The sequence below is a fragment of the Panthera onca genome, chromosome D2, assembly GCF_046562875.1.
Source record: "Panthera onca isolate mPanOnc1 chromosome D2, mPanOnc1 haplotype 2, whole genome shotgun sequence".
NCBI lineage: Eukaryota > Metazoa > Chordata > Mammalia > Carnivora > Felidae > Panthera > Panthera onca.
The window spans coordinates 51,513,091-51,530,603 of NC_138349.1; the positions used below are offsets into that span (position 1 = coordinate 51,513,091).

At 41.3% G+C, this 17,513-nt stretch overlaps 1 protein-coding gene across 1 annotated transcript in view; it reads right to left on the minus strand.

Annotated features, from left to right (window-relative positions):
- LRMDA (leucine rich melanocyte differentiation associated) overlaps positions 1-17,513 on the minus strand; it is a 1,023,158-nt gene that overhangs the window by 538,051 nt on the left and 467,594 nt on the right. The window lies entirely within an intron of this gene.

Below are 17,513 nucleotides of genomic sequence, written 5' to 3' on the forward strand. Positions count from 1 at the left end.
CAGTTTGTGGGTTCGAGCCCTGCATCAGGCTCTGTGCTGACCGCTTGTTCAGAGCCTAGAGCCTGCTTCAGATCCTGTGTCTCCTTCTCTCTCTGCCCCTCCCCCCACTCACGCTTTGTCTCACTCTGTTTCTCAAAAATAAATAAATGTAAAAAAAAATTAAAAATAGCTATTTATTGAGGCCTCACTACATGCCAAGCACTGGCCAAATACTTTCACATATTATGTCACTTAATTTACACAAACCGTGATGAAAACCCTTTAATATTATGTTAAAGATGAGAAAATGAAAAACCAGAGAACTTAAGACCCTCAATGTAAGGTCACACAGCTGAAAAGTTGTGTATCCAAGACTCAGTGTCAGGCTCACCAGCATCAAAAGCCGCTTCACTTTTCACTGTACCACAGCAGTCAGTGATGGACATCAGCCTCCTCTCACTGTGACCACACACAGCCCCATCTGGAACATTGCTGTTGGCGTGGCTGCCTGGAGACAGGCTTGCCAACTGGCATGGGGAAAGATGCAAGTTCAGAAGCCTACAAAATCCTCTGACCTGTGATGTGAGCTCATCGGCATCATGCTATGCTCACCCAGGTGAACCTACCCTCTAAATCAATAATCATCCAGAGAAAAAGGCTAAGTGACCTGCATTTCTTAAATGTATAGGTATTATTGGTCAAATTCTAAGTATTATATTGAATCATATGAAACTGACATTTTTACAGGTCAAAACTGATTCAATATTTGCAATTTCACATTGTTCAGAATTAAGGGCAGGAAGGGGGGGGCAAATCATCCACCTTGAATGGAGAGGATTTTTAAACTAGACAATATATTATGCCTTAATTTCAAGCCAAAGTTAAAATGCTATAGTGAGATGAGGGAGAGTACTGGACTGGTGGGGAGGGATCTAGAAAACTGAGTTCCAGGTGTGTCTTTCACCAACCAGCTATATGGCTTCAAGTAACTTGCCCTCTCCTCTCTACCTCAGTTTCCACCTATGTGGCAAGAAGGTGTTGAACCCTAAGTTCTAAAAAGTTTCTTCCAGTTCCAAAATGTTATCATGCTAGTGCCCTGCGGCTGACACAAGATGTTCTTCTGAGAAAGGATATGTGGAAAAGGGGAGTAACAGAGAGCCTAAGGGAATAAGAAGCCTGCAGTAGGAAGAAGGGGACCACCATAGATGATGAAAGCAGCCCAGGAAAAGAGAAATTGGAATTTAAAAACAAAGTTATTAATGTTATAAACTTGGGAAGCACCAGACTTGGAAGCCCAAATACCTAATGTTTCTACCTGCCTACTTATTGAGTACCCAAAGCTCAATAAGAAACTGGATGGGCAGTCTGAACCACATTTTTCTCATCATATTCTTCTAAGAGGTTCAGAGACCTTTAACACACCCACAAATCAAATGCCAGCAGCCAAATGAATCTGGCATTCTCCTTCTCAGGATTTATGGCTGATGTACCAATTCCTTGTCTGGTCCTAAATCTGCTATTTATGAAGGAAGTACCCAAAGGCCCCAAGTACAGCTACACACTCCACATATACCTGCACAGGGGCACAATGACATTTGGTGACAGGACACAGTTCAGAAAAAAGTTCTCTAGCATGACAGTGCTTTGGATTAGAACATCAAACAGCTCACATGGGCCTGGCAGTAAATTGCCAACCTTAAATATAAGAATGGTCTAAGGAGAGCTGGACTCAGCCCACCAGGGTACCAGTTCTCACTGCGCCAAAAAGCACAGTGGACCAACTGGAAGAGAAGAAAGCAGTCTGGTAATCACCTGCCATGGAGTCTCCTTCTCCAGTGGACTTTATTTCTTCTCCACATTCTGCAAAGGTTATTCTCTGATATCTCCCATGGAAACTCTACCCAGTGTCATAACACTTGAGAAGTTATCTATTCTAGCAGGTAGAGAAAGAGACATTAATTTGTCCTAACAGACGAAGTACTTAGCTGAGAGTCAGAAACCTTAGGTCTAGTTCAAAATCACAAAACTGGGCCAAACAAGCCATATTTTACCAATAGGGATGACATGGTTTTGAGGGGTGGTTGCCTATAATAATAAAGAGATTTCACATTAAGAATTTCTGGATTCTCTTAAACAGTAAGATTTCCAGTAATGACAAAGTAGCTTATATTGGACTAACCCTCCATAAATAACAGTGATGAATTTTGGAGAAGATATTTTTATTTATTTTATTTTTTTTAACATTTATTTATTTTTGAGAGACAGAGAGAGACAGAGACAGAGAATGAGCAACGGAGGAACAGAGAGAGGGAGACACAGAATCTGAAGCAGGCTCCAGGCTCTGAGCTGTCAGCACAGAGCCTGACACGGGGCTCGAACCCACGAACCGCGAGATCATGACCTGAGCCAAAGTCAGTTTCTTAGCCTACTGAATCACCCAGGTGCCCCTGGAGAAAATATTTTTAAAGAACTAGTATGTTAACACATTGGGAAGCAACCCAAAACAGGCAGAAACTGGAAGAAAGTCACTTATTCACAGAAGTGTACAAGGTAGCGTGGCTAAACCATAAGCAGAAAGTCATACTCCTATTGGCTACCAAGCCAGAGGATGGATTTTACTACAGACAGAGCTGTTGAAAAATGAGGGGTGAGATCCCAAGGAGGAGGGAACAAAGAATGAGGTTCCCAAATCTGAAAATAACACATAACCAGATCCTTGGGCGACCTTGAAGCACACAATTTCTGGGAAAATCACAAAAATCTGAGTGAAAAATAACAACTAGAAGTCTGAAAGAACTGAGAAGAGGTCTCAGTTGCTGCTTGCCACAGGGGAGACACAATTTGTAATTTGAGTCCAGCTAAGTCACCTGCTAGAACAAAAACTCAACATGCTATACATATTTTTAAAAAATAACTATAGTCTACTGATACATATAACGTATTGTGCTCACTTCAGCAGCACAGATACATGTAATGTATTACCCACAATGTCCAGGATACATTAGATTACTAGACATGCTAATTAATTGGAAAACGTGATCCACATTCAAGACTTTTTAAAAAGTCAACAGAAACTAAGCCTAAAATGACTGAGATTGGGGAATACATAAGTACTTTAAAGGAGGTGTAAAAGAGGCACATGGGTGGCTCAATTGTTTAAGCATCCAACTCTTGATTTCAGCTCAGGTCATGATTTTATGGTTTATGCAGTTGAATCCTCTGTTGGCCTCTGCACTCACAGCATGGAACCTGCTGGGATTTTCTCTCTCCCTCTCTCTCTGCCCCTCCCTCACTCATGCTTTCTCTCTCAAAAATAAACATTTTTAAAAAATTTAAAAAGTAGCTACACTAGACATGACCAAAGTCTTAAGAAAAAAGATGGTTATAATAAACGAAAAGATGACTGAAAGAATATCTCATCAGAGAAATGTATTTAAAAAAATTTTTAAAAATGGAAATCTGGAAACTAAAGTACAATATTTAAAACAAAAAATATGCTAGATGATTTTAACATAGGAATGGAGATGGGAAATGAAAAGATAGGTCAAACAAGATTAACTACCCAGAAAGAGGAAAAAATATTTTACAAAGCAATAAACAGATTCAGTGACCTGTGAGACAATTTAAAATGGTCTAAGATACATGTAACTAGAGTCTCAGTAAGAGAAAAAAATATGAGGCAGAAAAAAAAAGAAACATCAATGGCTGTCAAACTTCCGAAAATCATTAAGAGAAAATCTTGAAAGCCGAGAGAGAAAAATGATATATTACTATACATACATGCAGGGAAACAATGGTTAAAAGTGACAACTGACTTCCCAGGACCAACAATGGAGGCTCGAGACAATGGAAGGACTAAACTGCTAAAACAGCAAAAGTCAAACCAGAATTCTATACTCATGAAAATATTATTCAAAAATGAAAGCAACACAAACAAAACTTAAGATAAACAGAAATAGAGAACTTTTGCCAGAGACTCAAATAAAAAACGTTTAAAGAAATTCTTCAGACTCTAAAAAATATCATCCCATGAAATTTCTGTCCCATAAAAAGGAATAAAGGAGTGTCTGGGTGGCTCAGTTGGTTGAGCATCTGATTCTCAATTTCAGCTTAGGTCAAGATCCCGGGGTTGTGGGATTGAGCCCCATGTCAACCTCTGTAACCGAGTATGGATGGTGGTTGGGATTCTCTCTATCCCTCTGCCCCTCTCCCCCACTCATATGTTCTATTTCAAACAAAAAATAATAACTTTAAAAAAGGAATAAAGAGCAGTGGAAATGGGTGCTATGTTATCAAGTATAAAGACTATATTTTCATCTTTCAACTTCTTTCAATGATATATAGCTATCTAAAGCAAAATTTTAACATTAGTGTGGCATTATAATCTAATGCCACCTAATGTATATAATCTAACGCCATCTAATGTATGTGAAGCATCAGAGCATAAAACCATGACTAGCATGCACTAAGCTTTCAATAAATACTTGTACAATAACTATTGTTGAATTCAGATTGCCACCCTTGAGCTAGATAACTATCCTAAGGCTCCTTTCAGCCTTACTGTTACATGATGATAAGTAGCTATGGCCAATCTCTTATCCACTGCTACTAACAAACTGCAAATAATCTCTGATAGTAATTCATCCAAAAACATCTTGGTTTCATGTGGATTGATATGTCACAATCTCCCAATATGTCATTGCAGTCCCAGCTACAGGAGCCAATGTATCACAGGAGATCAATTAAGAGTCTTGGATACATGACAGACAGGAAGTCCATGACATCTCCACTTCCATGGGATATCTTTCTCACTAATGACATGTAGGTCAAGTACAGAAGAACATGAGTTTTGCTAGTAGAAGTCATTCTATTGGACTATGTAACTATTGGATGTGTGACCTAGGGCAAGTCATTTAAGGCCTCTAAGATTCTGTTTCCTCATATGTGAAATGCAGAAAATAATAATTTCTACATTGGGTTATAGGGATGATTAAATGAAAGGAGGTTTATAAAGTTCCTGGCACCTAAATGACTGATAATAGGAGATTCCCAGTTGTGATTATTTAATAATTAAAATGTGCTTTAAACTATTATCCTCAAAGCAGTTAAATTAGAGTGGACTCCAGATGATTCTGTCTTATATTTCCTTTTATTACTGAATACATCAATGAGTGCAGCAGCTAAGCCTTTGGATTCAGGGTCCTTTCACTGTATCCTCTAGATAAGCAACAACCATCCCATTTAATCACACTTCCTTGAACCCCTTTTCCCATCCTGTTGGCAAACCAAGATACTGTTACCACAAACTGGCCCGTTTCTTCAAACGGTGAGTTCTCCTCCTCCAAATAAGCGGGCCAACTCAAAAGGTGATCTAAGCCCATGACAGGTAGCATCAGAGCAGTTCAGATCCCATACTACCCCAGATTCATGGATGATGGGAATTCAAACAAGAGGCTATGAAGAACACAGTGAGAACACATAGTGACAGAGGGAGCAGTGCCCTCTGTGACTGTCAAGTGCCAGTCATCAACTGTGTTGTAACTAACCTCCCCAGATGATCAGCTTCAAAAGCAAAGATTCAGGGTCTAAAGACCTAGGGTGCAACAATGAGCATCCTTATCACTCAGCACATTAACCATTGAGAAGCCAACCAAGGCCTAATCCACCAATGCGTCACCACAAACCCAACGGGGCTTGCCTCAATTGTTATCAATTAAACATAAGCCAAGTGTGGTGTTTACAATCTCAACTCAAAAATGAGTTGCTTCTCTGGTTAATTACTGGTCAGGTGGCTTTCTATCTGCCCTTAACTTCCCATAAGTGGTTAACCAACAGCCCATCATTACCAGCTTCATGAGGATTAGAGGTTAAGCATAAGCTTGATTATAAGCCATAAATGTGAGTAATTTGAAATGTTATTGGTTATTACAAAAATATATGATAATAATTTCCTCTTTAATGAAAGAGAACATGTTTATAGTGGTCCCAAGCTCCTTGTTCAGCCTTTGGGAAAGAGATGAGAGCCTGATAAACAGCTCAGCCTCAGGATGGGCATCTGGGGTGAGGTGGCACAAATGAATACTCACTACTTAGCAAGGTCATAAAAAGGGAGACACATCACTGCATTTGTATGATAAATACTGAGTTTATGGGCCCCTTTCCTGCAAGGCCTGCATGTCATGGGGAGGGTTAGGTGTCGAAGGAGTCAGAAGAGCCAGAGAAAAAGGATGCCAGAAAGCCCCCTTCTCATTCACAGCACTGCATGTTAAAATGAAGACTTGTCCGAGTAAATTCTACACAGTGATTAAATATACATACAGAATCATAAGACATGAAATAATAATACAGAGTGCATAGGTACAACAATGTATTTTAAACCTCCCGACCACATAATGTGACAGGGAGAAAGTAGAATGTGAACCAAGAAGCCTAGGAATAGTTGGTGAAATTCAGAATGATTAAAAACTGAGCATTACCACTGAATAGGAAAAGAGGAGTCTTAGTTCTCAAGAAATGGAAGGAGGACTGGTCTGCTGAGGGCAGGCTGTTATCCACACGGTGAGTATCATAAGTCTCCTATTTTACAAGTGGTTTGTGGTCTATACCACTGCCCTGGTTGGGGAGTACGTGGGCAGGGTCCTAGCATTACCAGATTATAGGACACTCTACATTTCAGGAAAGGATCCTTGATCTCACATTCCAATCGACGATAAGCCAATCCAAGGCCAATGAAACCATAGCTCTCACCAAAAGGTTGTGACATAGAAAGGGACCAGAATGGCACCATGCCAATGAGATGTTGGCATCCTTCCTAAGCCCTGTGAGCAGGTAAAAGATCTCCTGGGGGAGCAAACCATGGTGCCAACACCAATAGCTAAGAAGCCTCAGGAAAGCAAAGTGGCGATAAAAGCTTTACAGCTACCCCCTCCCCTTACGCTGAGAGCTCTCTTTCTAAATTAAAAGTCGTTTTCCATTTTTAACAGCCCCAACAATAACACTTTATAGAGCACTCTCTTTTCACAGAGCACTTTACAGTCATTAGTTATTTAATCTTCAGAGGTGTCTCAGGAGGCCAACGGGGAATGGACTCACTTACTCCCCTCTTCTTGCCCAGAAGAGTCGGCGCTGGCCCAGAGAGTATATGGGCTGCTGGAGGTGGCGAAACTCCCAATACGGAGGTGCACAGCTCGATCCAAACCATAAGGCAATTAGCTTGCATTTGTTGAGCTTATTGACATTTGCAGAACAATTATTTTTTTAAACACTGTCAAACCATTTTTGCCAATAGAACCACTTTTTGCCTTTGCTCACCCTTAGCAGACACAGATACTAGTTGTTCTGAGTGGTAAAAGTTTTATTACAACTTTCAAGTTAACAATCCCTCCAAAATGTGTTTGTTGCCTGGAGAGGCAGGCAGACATCACATGTCCATTCAGATATAACAAACCCACACGGTGAAATATCTACACAAAAGTAAAGTGGTGTTTCATGGAAGCATGTCTGTGTAGCAGATCAAACTCTAGACAATTTCAAAAGCTCCTCCAAACACATGCATACACAACTATAAGATTTCCTAGCTCTTCCCTGTAATTTTTTCATTAATAAATATTTACAGAGTACCTACTATGTACAAGACACTGCTGAGTGCTCTAAGGGATAAGATGTTAACTATACATGGTTGCTTAAGGATCCCACAGACAAGTAGTAGAGATGAGGTGAACACACAAATTACTGTAACAGAAGACAGAGCGGCAAGGACCAAAGTGGTGTGAGGATGGAATGCTGTACAGGCACCCTGGGTACAAATGTTCATTTTCAGTTGGTAGAAACAGAATGGCTTCACAGACGATATGGTCTTTGAGCTGGGCCTTGGGAAATGAACAGAAACTAGGCATGCTGTGGGTACAAGGCATTTCAGGTCTCCTGGAACAGTGTGAGCACAGACACAGAGATAAAACTGGGGAGGGGGGAGGTATAAAGGGAGAACCCTCAGTTCCAACACCTGTTGTATATGAGAATAAAAGCTTTGACAGACCACCCCAGTTAAAGGGAACCCCTCCCCACTCAAGCCACCTCTACTTCAATAGCTTTTTCTATGTTCTTTACAGTTTATACCAGAAATTGGCCACATATGTTTATATTCCATCACCACTGTTACCCCCCACTACTAGGATGTAAACGCCACCTTATTCAACTGTGTATCCCAAACGATACTTGGCACTAAGTTAGACACTCAATAAACACTTGTAGAATTCACTATATAATTAATTACTGTGTCCTGGAATCCTGGAAATGTATCCTATACCCGATTTTAGCTTTAGAAGGTATATGATTCTCTTTATTCACACCCTTGCTCTCTGTCTGCCCAGTTCTGGAGGGGGGGGTGGGCAGGGGGGAGGAGGGAGGCTAACTTTACCTTTCTTCTGCTCAAGACACATGTGTTGGTATAAATATGTCACACTGTCCTATAAGAGACCAAATGTTCTGAGGTCCCCCCTCTCTCAGCAGAGCACACTGGGCTGGATAGCATGGATAAAACTGATGGAGCATAGGAGGCAGAAGCCCAAGGGCCAAATAGCTACCTAATCCACCCCAGCCCAGTGACAAGATCTGGTCTACAGAATAACTTCTGAAAGTAACTACTTCAAACTCACAGCCAAAGTAATGGAATAGGGGGCAGGTGCCAAGGGATGCTGCCAACAAGTCTTACCACCTGGGAAGAAACAAAGTCAAGTGTAACCTTCCCACATTTTATCAACACTCTCCCTTCCCCTGAGCCCAAATTCTTCCTGATTAGAACTAGACAGATTCCAAGGAAGGATGCCCTATATTCAAATAGGATGAGCACAGATCTTTAGAAGGCCTTTGCAGTGAAAATGAAGAATGGGGATATGGGGGGTGCCTGGGTGGCTCAGTCGGTTAAGCATCTGACTCTTGATTTCTGCTCAGGTCAACCTTGCAGTTTGTGATAATGAGTCCCACGTTGGACTCTGGGCTGACAGATCAGAGTCTGCTTGGGATTCTCTTTCTCCCTCTCTTTCTTTGCCCCTCCCCAACTTGTTCTCTCAAAATAAATAAATAAACATTTTTAAACAATGAATAATGGGAAGCCAGTCCCAAAATATATAGAGTCTGAGATGCCTTTTCTTCCTTGGAGATCAGCTCTCCAAAAATCTTTAGGACATCAACTAACCACAAACAGGAAGAAAAAAATAAACAACTAAGTCCATTAAATGTGGGGTGTGGGCCCCAAGACTTGGTGCTATTCAGTGAAACCAGGGTGAAAAGCACCATCTTTCTAGTGGTCATATTCCAACACATTCACTCCAGCCCCTTTGTGTGTAAGGCAGTGGCCAGCCATACATTCGTATCTGGCGTCCACATCTGAACAGGGCCTCTAATGCCTAAGAGGAATCACTTCCACAAAATATGTTTTTAGGACCAAAGGATAATTGAGACAGAATGCTAAGCTGGTGTATTTGGGGAGGATCCATCTAAAAAGCCTAATCATGGCTAATTCACCATTTGCACCCACCCTGGGATTTCATGCAGAGCGTTGGTTTCACTAAGGTAATTGGTGCTATTGAAACAAGCCAGTGCTTTGCAGTTCCCTGCTTCCCTCCTCGCCTCTGGGCACGGAGAGGATCAATATTTGTTAGGATTGCTTCTTGTTCCAACAATGTAAGATTTACAATACTAGCTGGGATTCTCACTTTGTCTTCACACAACTCATCAGTGGAACCCAATTACTAACCTCAGACAAACAACATTAACATGAGCCTCTATGCTGCTTTATTGCCCTTCATCCAAGTCTCATTTCAGGGTCTTCAGGCAGTGCCACTATAACAGATACTACACTTTAAAGTGTGCTCCAAGGAATAAATTCTCAGTCTTTCATTACTCGTACCTTGATTTACTTCATATCATCTTGCCGCTATAGACAAAGATAACACACTGTAAATTACAGCCATCCTGTCTCATAGTTTCAGAGGTAGGGGGAAGGCAGGGAGTGAGGCTTTCTTTGGCTTTACAATTAGCAGTGGACCAGACGCTATCGCTCCCACATTGCCCACGATTAGCTGGTATTTAGTAGAACCATTTGCAAAGCATGGTTTGGACACAGATCCCTTCCCCCACCCTCAATCCTCCCTTCTGCCAGAGAGCCCATTAAATTAGAAAAACTTCAAAGCTAAATGAAAACATGGTTTCAACCATTCTTTATCACACTGTCTCACAGGCTATCAGCTCACGTACATCAGTTCAGGAGGTAACTCAGGAAATCTATTTAGTGCAAAAACCCTTCCAGTAATCAAGCTTTTGTTACTAGATGGCTCAAAGTCTCCCAAACTGGGTGTAATTCTCAGCAGTTCCCTCTTTCCTCCAAAGTGAACCCTGGTCTAAATAAGAGCCATCTAGCTTTGCCTTGAATTTCAACTGGATAAGGAGAGACCTAAGGAAACAGTCATTGGAAAAAGTCCTTCAAGTTAGCTGTAGCAGTACCCCCTTATTTGTCCTACAATTTCCTCCATCCTCCGTCCTATTCCAGTAGCTGATAACTAAGAACATTAGTTTTATGCGACTTGTCAAGCTCAAATGAAAAGAGAGCTAACTTTAATGACACTGCAATTAATCGCCCCAATAGACAGACAGCTAAAAGACAAGATATTGACTTCATTAAGGATAATGTATTATGTCATTAAGTTGGTAGGGTCACCTTGTGTATCATACATGCCTGCTAATATATTGGCATTTTCCTCAAATAAGATAAATTCAGATATGAGTGATAAAGCTGATTAGAAAATGTTTAATCTAAAGAGGCTACTTTCCTTATATGCCTGCTCTGCAGCCCCAGGTAGAAGCGAAGTCATAAGAAATCATTACAGACCTAAGATTACCTCAAATACCAGATCCAACTCATTTATAATCCAGTCCTTTCCTCCTTCATTTCTGCAGTTAAAAGGCTGCCTTAACTGATGGGAGTTGGAGAGCTTTTGGCAACTTTATGCTATACATGCTTGAGTCAGTGAGACGTTGTTGTTAAACACAGCACCTCTTTTATTTTGAACCTTCACATGCCCAGACAATTCCAATGAACACAGCCACATGCTCTTGGTGACATGGGGGTTGGGGTTAACCCTGTCCAGACAGGCCTCCAAAGCCACTTGGGTGAGAAGAGGAGCTAGAGTACACTACAGTTCCAAAACAGATCATTCTGTTTAATGAGATAACTTCTCTTCAAGGCTTATCTAAAGGGAGTTGGTTGACTTAAATAAAATCATTTTTCATTTAGAGTGGAGTATTCACAAATTATGATACATTTGTAGAAGCTTTTCCTGGCACTTCATTTCACATAAATAAAATAAGCTTTTTTAAAAATTATTTATATCTCTTCAACTAATTTAGCAAAAATGTAATCATAGTTCAAATGTTGTCCGAAGCTGAGGAATCCCCATGCAGAATACTTTGTCATTCTCTAAATTGGTAACTGGTTTCATAATACACTTACTTGGGGGGGGGGGGGTACGAGGGCTTCTTCCCCCAACTCAAGTGTCAAGTTTTTATTCAGTCAACAGAATGATGATCCTATAATGTTGCATTTGAGCTAGGTAAAATAATTATCCGGGCTCCTGGGTGGCTGTCAGTTGAGGATTTGGCTCTTGATTTCAGCTCAGGTCATGATCCCAGGGTCATGGGATCGAGCCCCTCATTGGGATCAATGCTGAGCACAGAGCCTGCTTGGGATTCTCTCTCTCTCTGTCCCCTGCTCACACTCTATCTAAAATGTCTATATAAATGCATACACGCATACACATACACACACACACTTGTAATTGGGCTCTTGGTCCACAAACAAACAATACATTTGGATGAGAACAAGCCAAAATAGAGACTGCAGTCTTAACTGCTGCATAAAATAGTGCAATGTGTGACTGGATGAGTAAAGATATATATGTGTGGATATACATGTTAGATATATGTGTGTCTATACTTTACATACACAAATAGACTTCACACCACAGACAAAATCTAGATATAATATCGAATCCTCAGATTATACCACAAAGGGACCTCAGCAACTCCCTCCAATGCCTAAGAATGCCCCCATTTTACAGAAGGGCACAATGAGCTCTTGTCCACATTCACACAGGGAGTTAGCGGTTAACAACAACCCAGTTCTGACAATTGCCAGGCCACAGGTCTTCGCACCACACTTTTCCACACCACTTCCCTCCCTACACATGTATATACCTTTTTTTGCTTTTATTTATTTATTTTTTATTATACGAAATTTATTGTCAAATTAGTTTCCATACAACACCCAGTGCTCATCCCAAAAGATGCCCTCTTCAATGCCCATCACCTACCCCCCCTCCCTCCCACTCCCCATCAACCCTCAGTTTGTTCTCAGTTTTCAAGAGTCTCTTAAGTATATACATTTTTCAGTGCACTTTTTCACATCCACACACAGAATCTTCTGGATTGTGTCTCTCTTACTGGAGTAAAGAAATACAGGATTCAACTCACTGGGCACCCTATAACCAAAAAGAATAAAACACCAGGAGAAATCTCACCAGTGTTGATCAGGTAGGTAACCTGCAACTCATCACCTTCTCACTGATCATCAGTCTTTTAAACAAAATAAAATTAGAGGCAACACACCACAGTCCAGAACAAATCATCTGACTTCACGTCCCTCGTCAAGCATCTCAAGCGTACCCAGCCCACCTTTTTCCTTCCTGCTGCTGCTACTGACATTAAAATCACGTGCTTGATTTTCCAAACCTCCTAGAGGAGGGCAGGGCTGACAGTCTCAGGAAGCCTCTCAGCTGCTTTTGGACAGACGCCTTCCCAGTGGTGTAAGGAGGACTTCCTGCCACGCCCTCTCCAAACTCACCACTAATTACCAACACCTGCAGCCCTTCATGCCAAGCCATCCCTTTTAACCTGAACCCTCATCTTTTCTATTACTTCCATTAAGGTTGTCAAAACGAGAAGTTTGGGAACCTTTCTCTGTGACCTTGGCATTTCTTCGCAGGCTTAACGTATTGGCATTTTTTTCTCTGACTGCGTCTCTTCTCATTTGTCATGATTATTGCTGAATTTTTCAACTGTCATTCCCAAACGTAAATCAATGGTTGTCTCCTTCCCCTTTGTCATATCTGCACAGCAAACAGCCTTTCCCTTCTAAATGAAGCTTCCTCCCTTTCCATCCATTAAAAGGGGCCTGTCTGCAGGAGAAGTCAATCCTTTGTTAGGTCATTGCATTTATCACGCTTCCAATCAGTGCCTGACACACTTATTCAGCCAGGTCTTCAACCACACAATCATTGTTCATCTGGGGGTTGTGCTGTAATTTATTTATGCACGGTGTTCTCACTATCCATCTTGGCAGTTGCAGATTTTTCACCCCTGCCCTTCTCTTCCTTGGGACCCTCAATGCTTGGGGGGAATTTGGAGAGTAGGAGGGGAGGCATCACAGCGATGGGGACAAGGAAGGGGGTGGAAGGGAAAAGAACAAGGAGCTTTGTTTCTGTGGGAGGGGCTGTAAGCAAGTTCACTTCTTTGTGAGAAACGGAGAGCAAATTCACAAAAACCTCAGATCAGGGCCTGCCACCCTAATTACAGAGCACCATTTAAGCCAGGAGAATTTCTAGCCATGAAAAGTGCCCAGGAGGGACAATTCTTGTGATGTACTAAATGAAAGTAAAGTCCTATAAAGTTTAATAAAACATTTTTATAAGCATATTGGATCCAATCGTCAAACAGAACTCTTTTAGAAGACACTTGTTCTGAAACAGGAATGAAGCAGCTCGCTTTCTAAGAACTCAAACCTCCTCCAGGTAGCTGCTTAGCTTGAAAGAAGCCAGTATATGTTGCCAGGTGAACCTGGGTCTGATACCAACACGGTGAGCGGGCACTGATGGGGGCCTCCAGAGCACTTGCCAAAGCAGCACCTGGCCCCTACACACTGGGAAGGCCTCTCTTCCTCACCTGCCCCAGACTAAGCCTTTAGGCCTTCCCCTCCTCTTCAAGCTTCACAAGGTCATCCGAGTCTCTGGCACTGGTACACATTCTATCTTCTATAGGAAGGAAGATTCTTAAACAGAAGAAATTCAGGCCTTCTCTTTCCCTGTAAATTACATTTTCAACTCAGGGATCAGAGAAGGGATGCCTCCCAAGCTGGCCAGGGCCCTACCAGCTGTGCAGACTTCTCCTGGCCTCCCCCTCTCTCCCATCCAGATTCCCAAAGCAAATAAGACATGGAATGACAATAATTCCAGCACGTTTTTAATGTACGCCTCTGCCTTTTACGAAGCAAAACAAGAAAACCAACAAGTTCATACAAACAAAATAGCTGAGGGGGGAAAATAATCTGAGGTGTTTAGTGAGCATAATTACATGAGTACATGCCATAATTAATTACTGATAAAGCCACTCATCCCCATTTCATTCTCCTCAGATCAGCAGATGATGCTTTCCCCTTCCCTAGGACCCACAAACACACAGTTTAGAGATGCAGAAATAAGGCCCACTATTATTGAATAGCTTGTGTGAAGCCACTGAGTTAACCCAGAGGACTGGGTTAACTTGATCCTCCAATCACTGGTTACATGATCCTCCAATCACTAACTCTACTGGGAACCCTGAGAAGTTTCCTGACATAGCTGAGGTTAATGTTGTTCTTACAGATGCTCTTTACACTTGTGCAGTGTATTACCTGCACAGCTGAACATAGCAACCCTTTATAAGCGTGAGGAGAGAGGAAGGGGATAAGGAGGTCTACAACAGCTCTTATACAGGCAGAAGCTTCTTTAGACAAATCCTACACAGCAGGGTACAACTAGAGAAATCTAAAAATACATCCTCTGCCAGAACATAAAGGTATCAAAAATCACTGTATCACTGAATTCTCCTCATCTCACCCATTCATCTCACTGATCATCTACAACTTGTGAAGCTGTTTCTGTGTGAGGATAGCGAGTCTTAGACACACCATTCTAGCAGATGCATGACCTGAGAAGAATTACTGCTTTATTTACATGATGGCCTTAAAGCATCTTACAGGGACCTATATTGGACTCTGGACCTTCTGTGACCTCAATTATTACTGCATTAGGAAACCACCTTGGGCTGGATCCACTGCTCTTAACAAGGACTAAGTCTTATTTCATTTTCCTCAACACACGACAATGCAGCCATCACAGTACCTGGAATCTATTTTGTCCTGGAAGTCCTCATCCAAGTCTGGGTGTAGACATTCGAAGAAAGTGTTAAGCTATTTTCCCATTAGTGATGCAGCAGACCAAATTTCTGTTGAATGTGGAACGACAAGTTAAGGGATTAGGGTCTGATGAATCTCATTGGCCAATCTCTTTCAACATCCTCCTAAGACATCCCAGTAGCCCAACTATCCTTCTAGCCTGATCATTTGCTTGAAGGTGATGAGGGAGGATGGTGACAGTTCAGATAAGGTTCCTGTCCACAACTTCCTTAAATTCAGACCTACTGTCAGAAATGATAGCATCTGGAAAGCCATGTGTTGAAAGTACCTATGATTATTTTAAAAAGGGCTAGCACTAGGGTATCTGTGAGCATCCTGAGTCATTTTGAAAAGGAATCCATGCCTCGATATTTCTGCGAAATTAAAACTAATTCTTTAGTGAAGGCACTGGTCAACTGACTTTATAGTTTACAAAACACCTCCACATATACTATTTATTGTGGCTGATGCCAAATAGCTTCACATTATCCTTAACAGTCTTCAACATTATAATCCTTTCTAGGCTCCTAAATGTAATCTCTAGTCACTTGCTTAATGCATGAAGTTCACAAAGTATTGTATACAGAATAGCCAAGATAAAATGATGACTATCCTCAGAATAAACAGTATGATTTTATTATAAGTGTTTTTTGTTTGTTTCTGTTTACTCAGGCTGGTTGCTTGGAATAGTTGAGTTCCTACTGAGCTGTTCCAGAGTCAACCCGTCTACTACAACCAACTGGAAGGGGAAAGCCCAAGACATGTAATTTGTAATTTGTAATTGTGTGGCTTGATCTGTCAGGGTGTGTAGCTTAGAAAGCTTTAATCAAAATCACATGGCAAAAGACCACGCGTGTGGATTCGTGTTTCAGGCTCATATGCAAGTAGAGTCATAGGAAAAGAACAAAAGACATTATATGCATACTAAATTATCAAACTTAGCAACGAAAACTCAGAGGAACCTGTTACTGGTACAAATGACAAGAGCTGGTTCATTGAGAGAGTTCAGAATTTCTCCCTTCCCACAACAGCAACTGCAAGTTCGTGAGCCTGTGTTTTTTTGTTGTTGTTGTTGTTGAACTGTGCAGTCTGAGTGTCACTAACACCTCAGGGATTTTGTAACCAAACACATTTTCAATGTGTTGAGGTGCAGCACAGTGGTTTCTGGTTGATCCTGCTGTGTGGATATAGACTCCTAAGTCAATAAGCACTGGACACCCTGAATGTGATTCCACAGCTGGAAAAGACAGCTCCATGAACAGGACTTCCCCAAGAAAAGAATCAGATGACCCAATAATGCTGACAAGGGAGGATGTGAGGAGGCCCTGGGAGTTTTAATTTCTTCTGTTAAAGAGTCTCACTGAGGCATAAGCATTCTCTCAGGTGAATTTCCTCGAGAAGAAGCTCAGAGGAAGGTAGTAACACAGGTTCTGGTTTCACATGTTTACCTTCCACTGCAATCCTTGCCTTATAAAAACTATGTTAGTTTCCAAAAGTATTTTGGCAATTCTGTCTCTAGTTGGGAAATCAGGGTAACTATCATTATCATCATTTCAGATGGTACCCCAGCTGATCTCCCAGAAATCTGGGTCTCCATGAGGCTATCTGTGGTCAGAAATTCTAAACTGAAGGCCCTTAATAGAAATGCCCCTCGATCAGTGATAACAATTTAGACACAGAGACGGTTATTAGTAAGTTTGGGCAAGGTCAAATTCGATAGTGACCAACGTGTTTTTTCATCCCCCAAGAACACCTGTGAGAGGATTGACCTTTGACACTGGAAGTGGGCTCTGCTCTCCTTCTTCACAATGCCCATGACTTGCCCAGAAAATCTTATCTTCTTGGTTACATGCAGCTGATTCCACCTTGGAAATGCACTCAGGTTCTCCAACTTGTTTTTAACTTCAAGTAAAAGATAGTTTTGGCTGTGAAGCAAACCAAGGCCTGACTGGAACTACATGAAATAGAATTGCATCATCTTACCGTTGTTTGTTCCCTAGAAAACACCTTAGGAATTTAGTTGGGAAAATCCTACTACTTGGTCTAATGGTGCCAAAATCTTGGAACCTAATTATTTCTCTTTGGGAGATGGTCTAACTCTGGAAATGGCAAACACTTGGGTGTTAGAAGAATCCAAGTAGATCACATACAAAGAAGACTATAAATGAGATTTTTATTAGGTTTAGGAGTTGGATTAAATAATCTCTATCTTGAATTTAGGATTCTATTTTTCTATTTTTCCAAGATTACATCCCTTCTAAGAAATCACAAT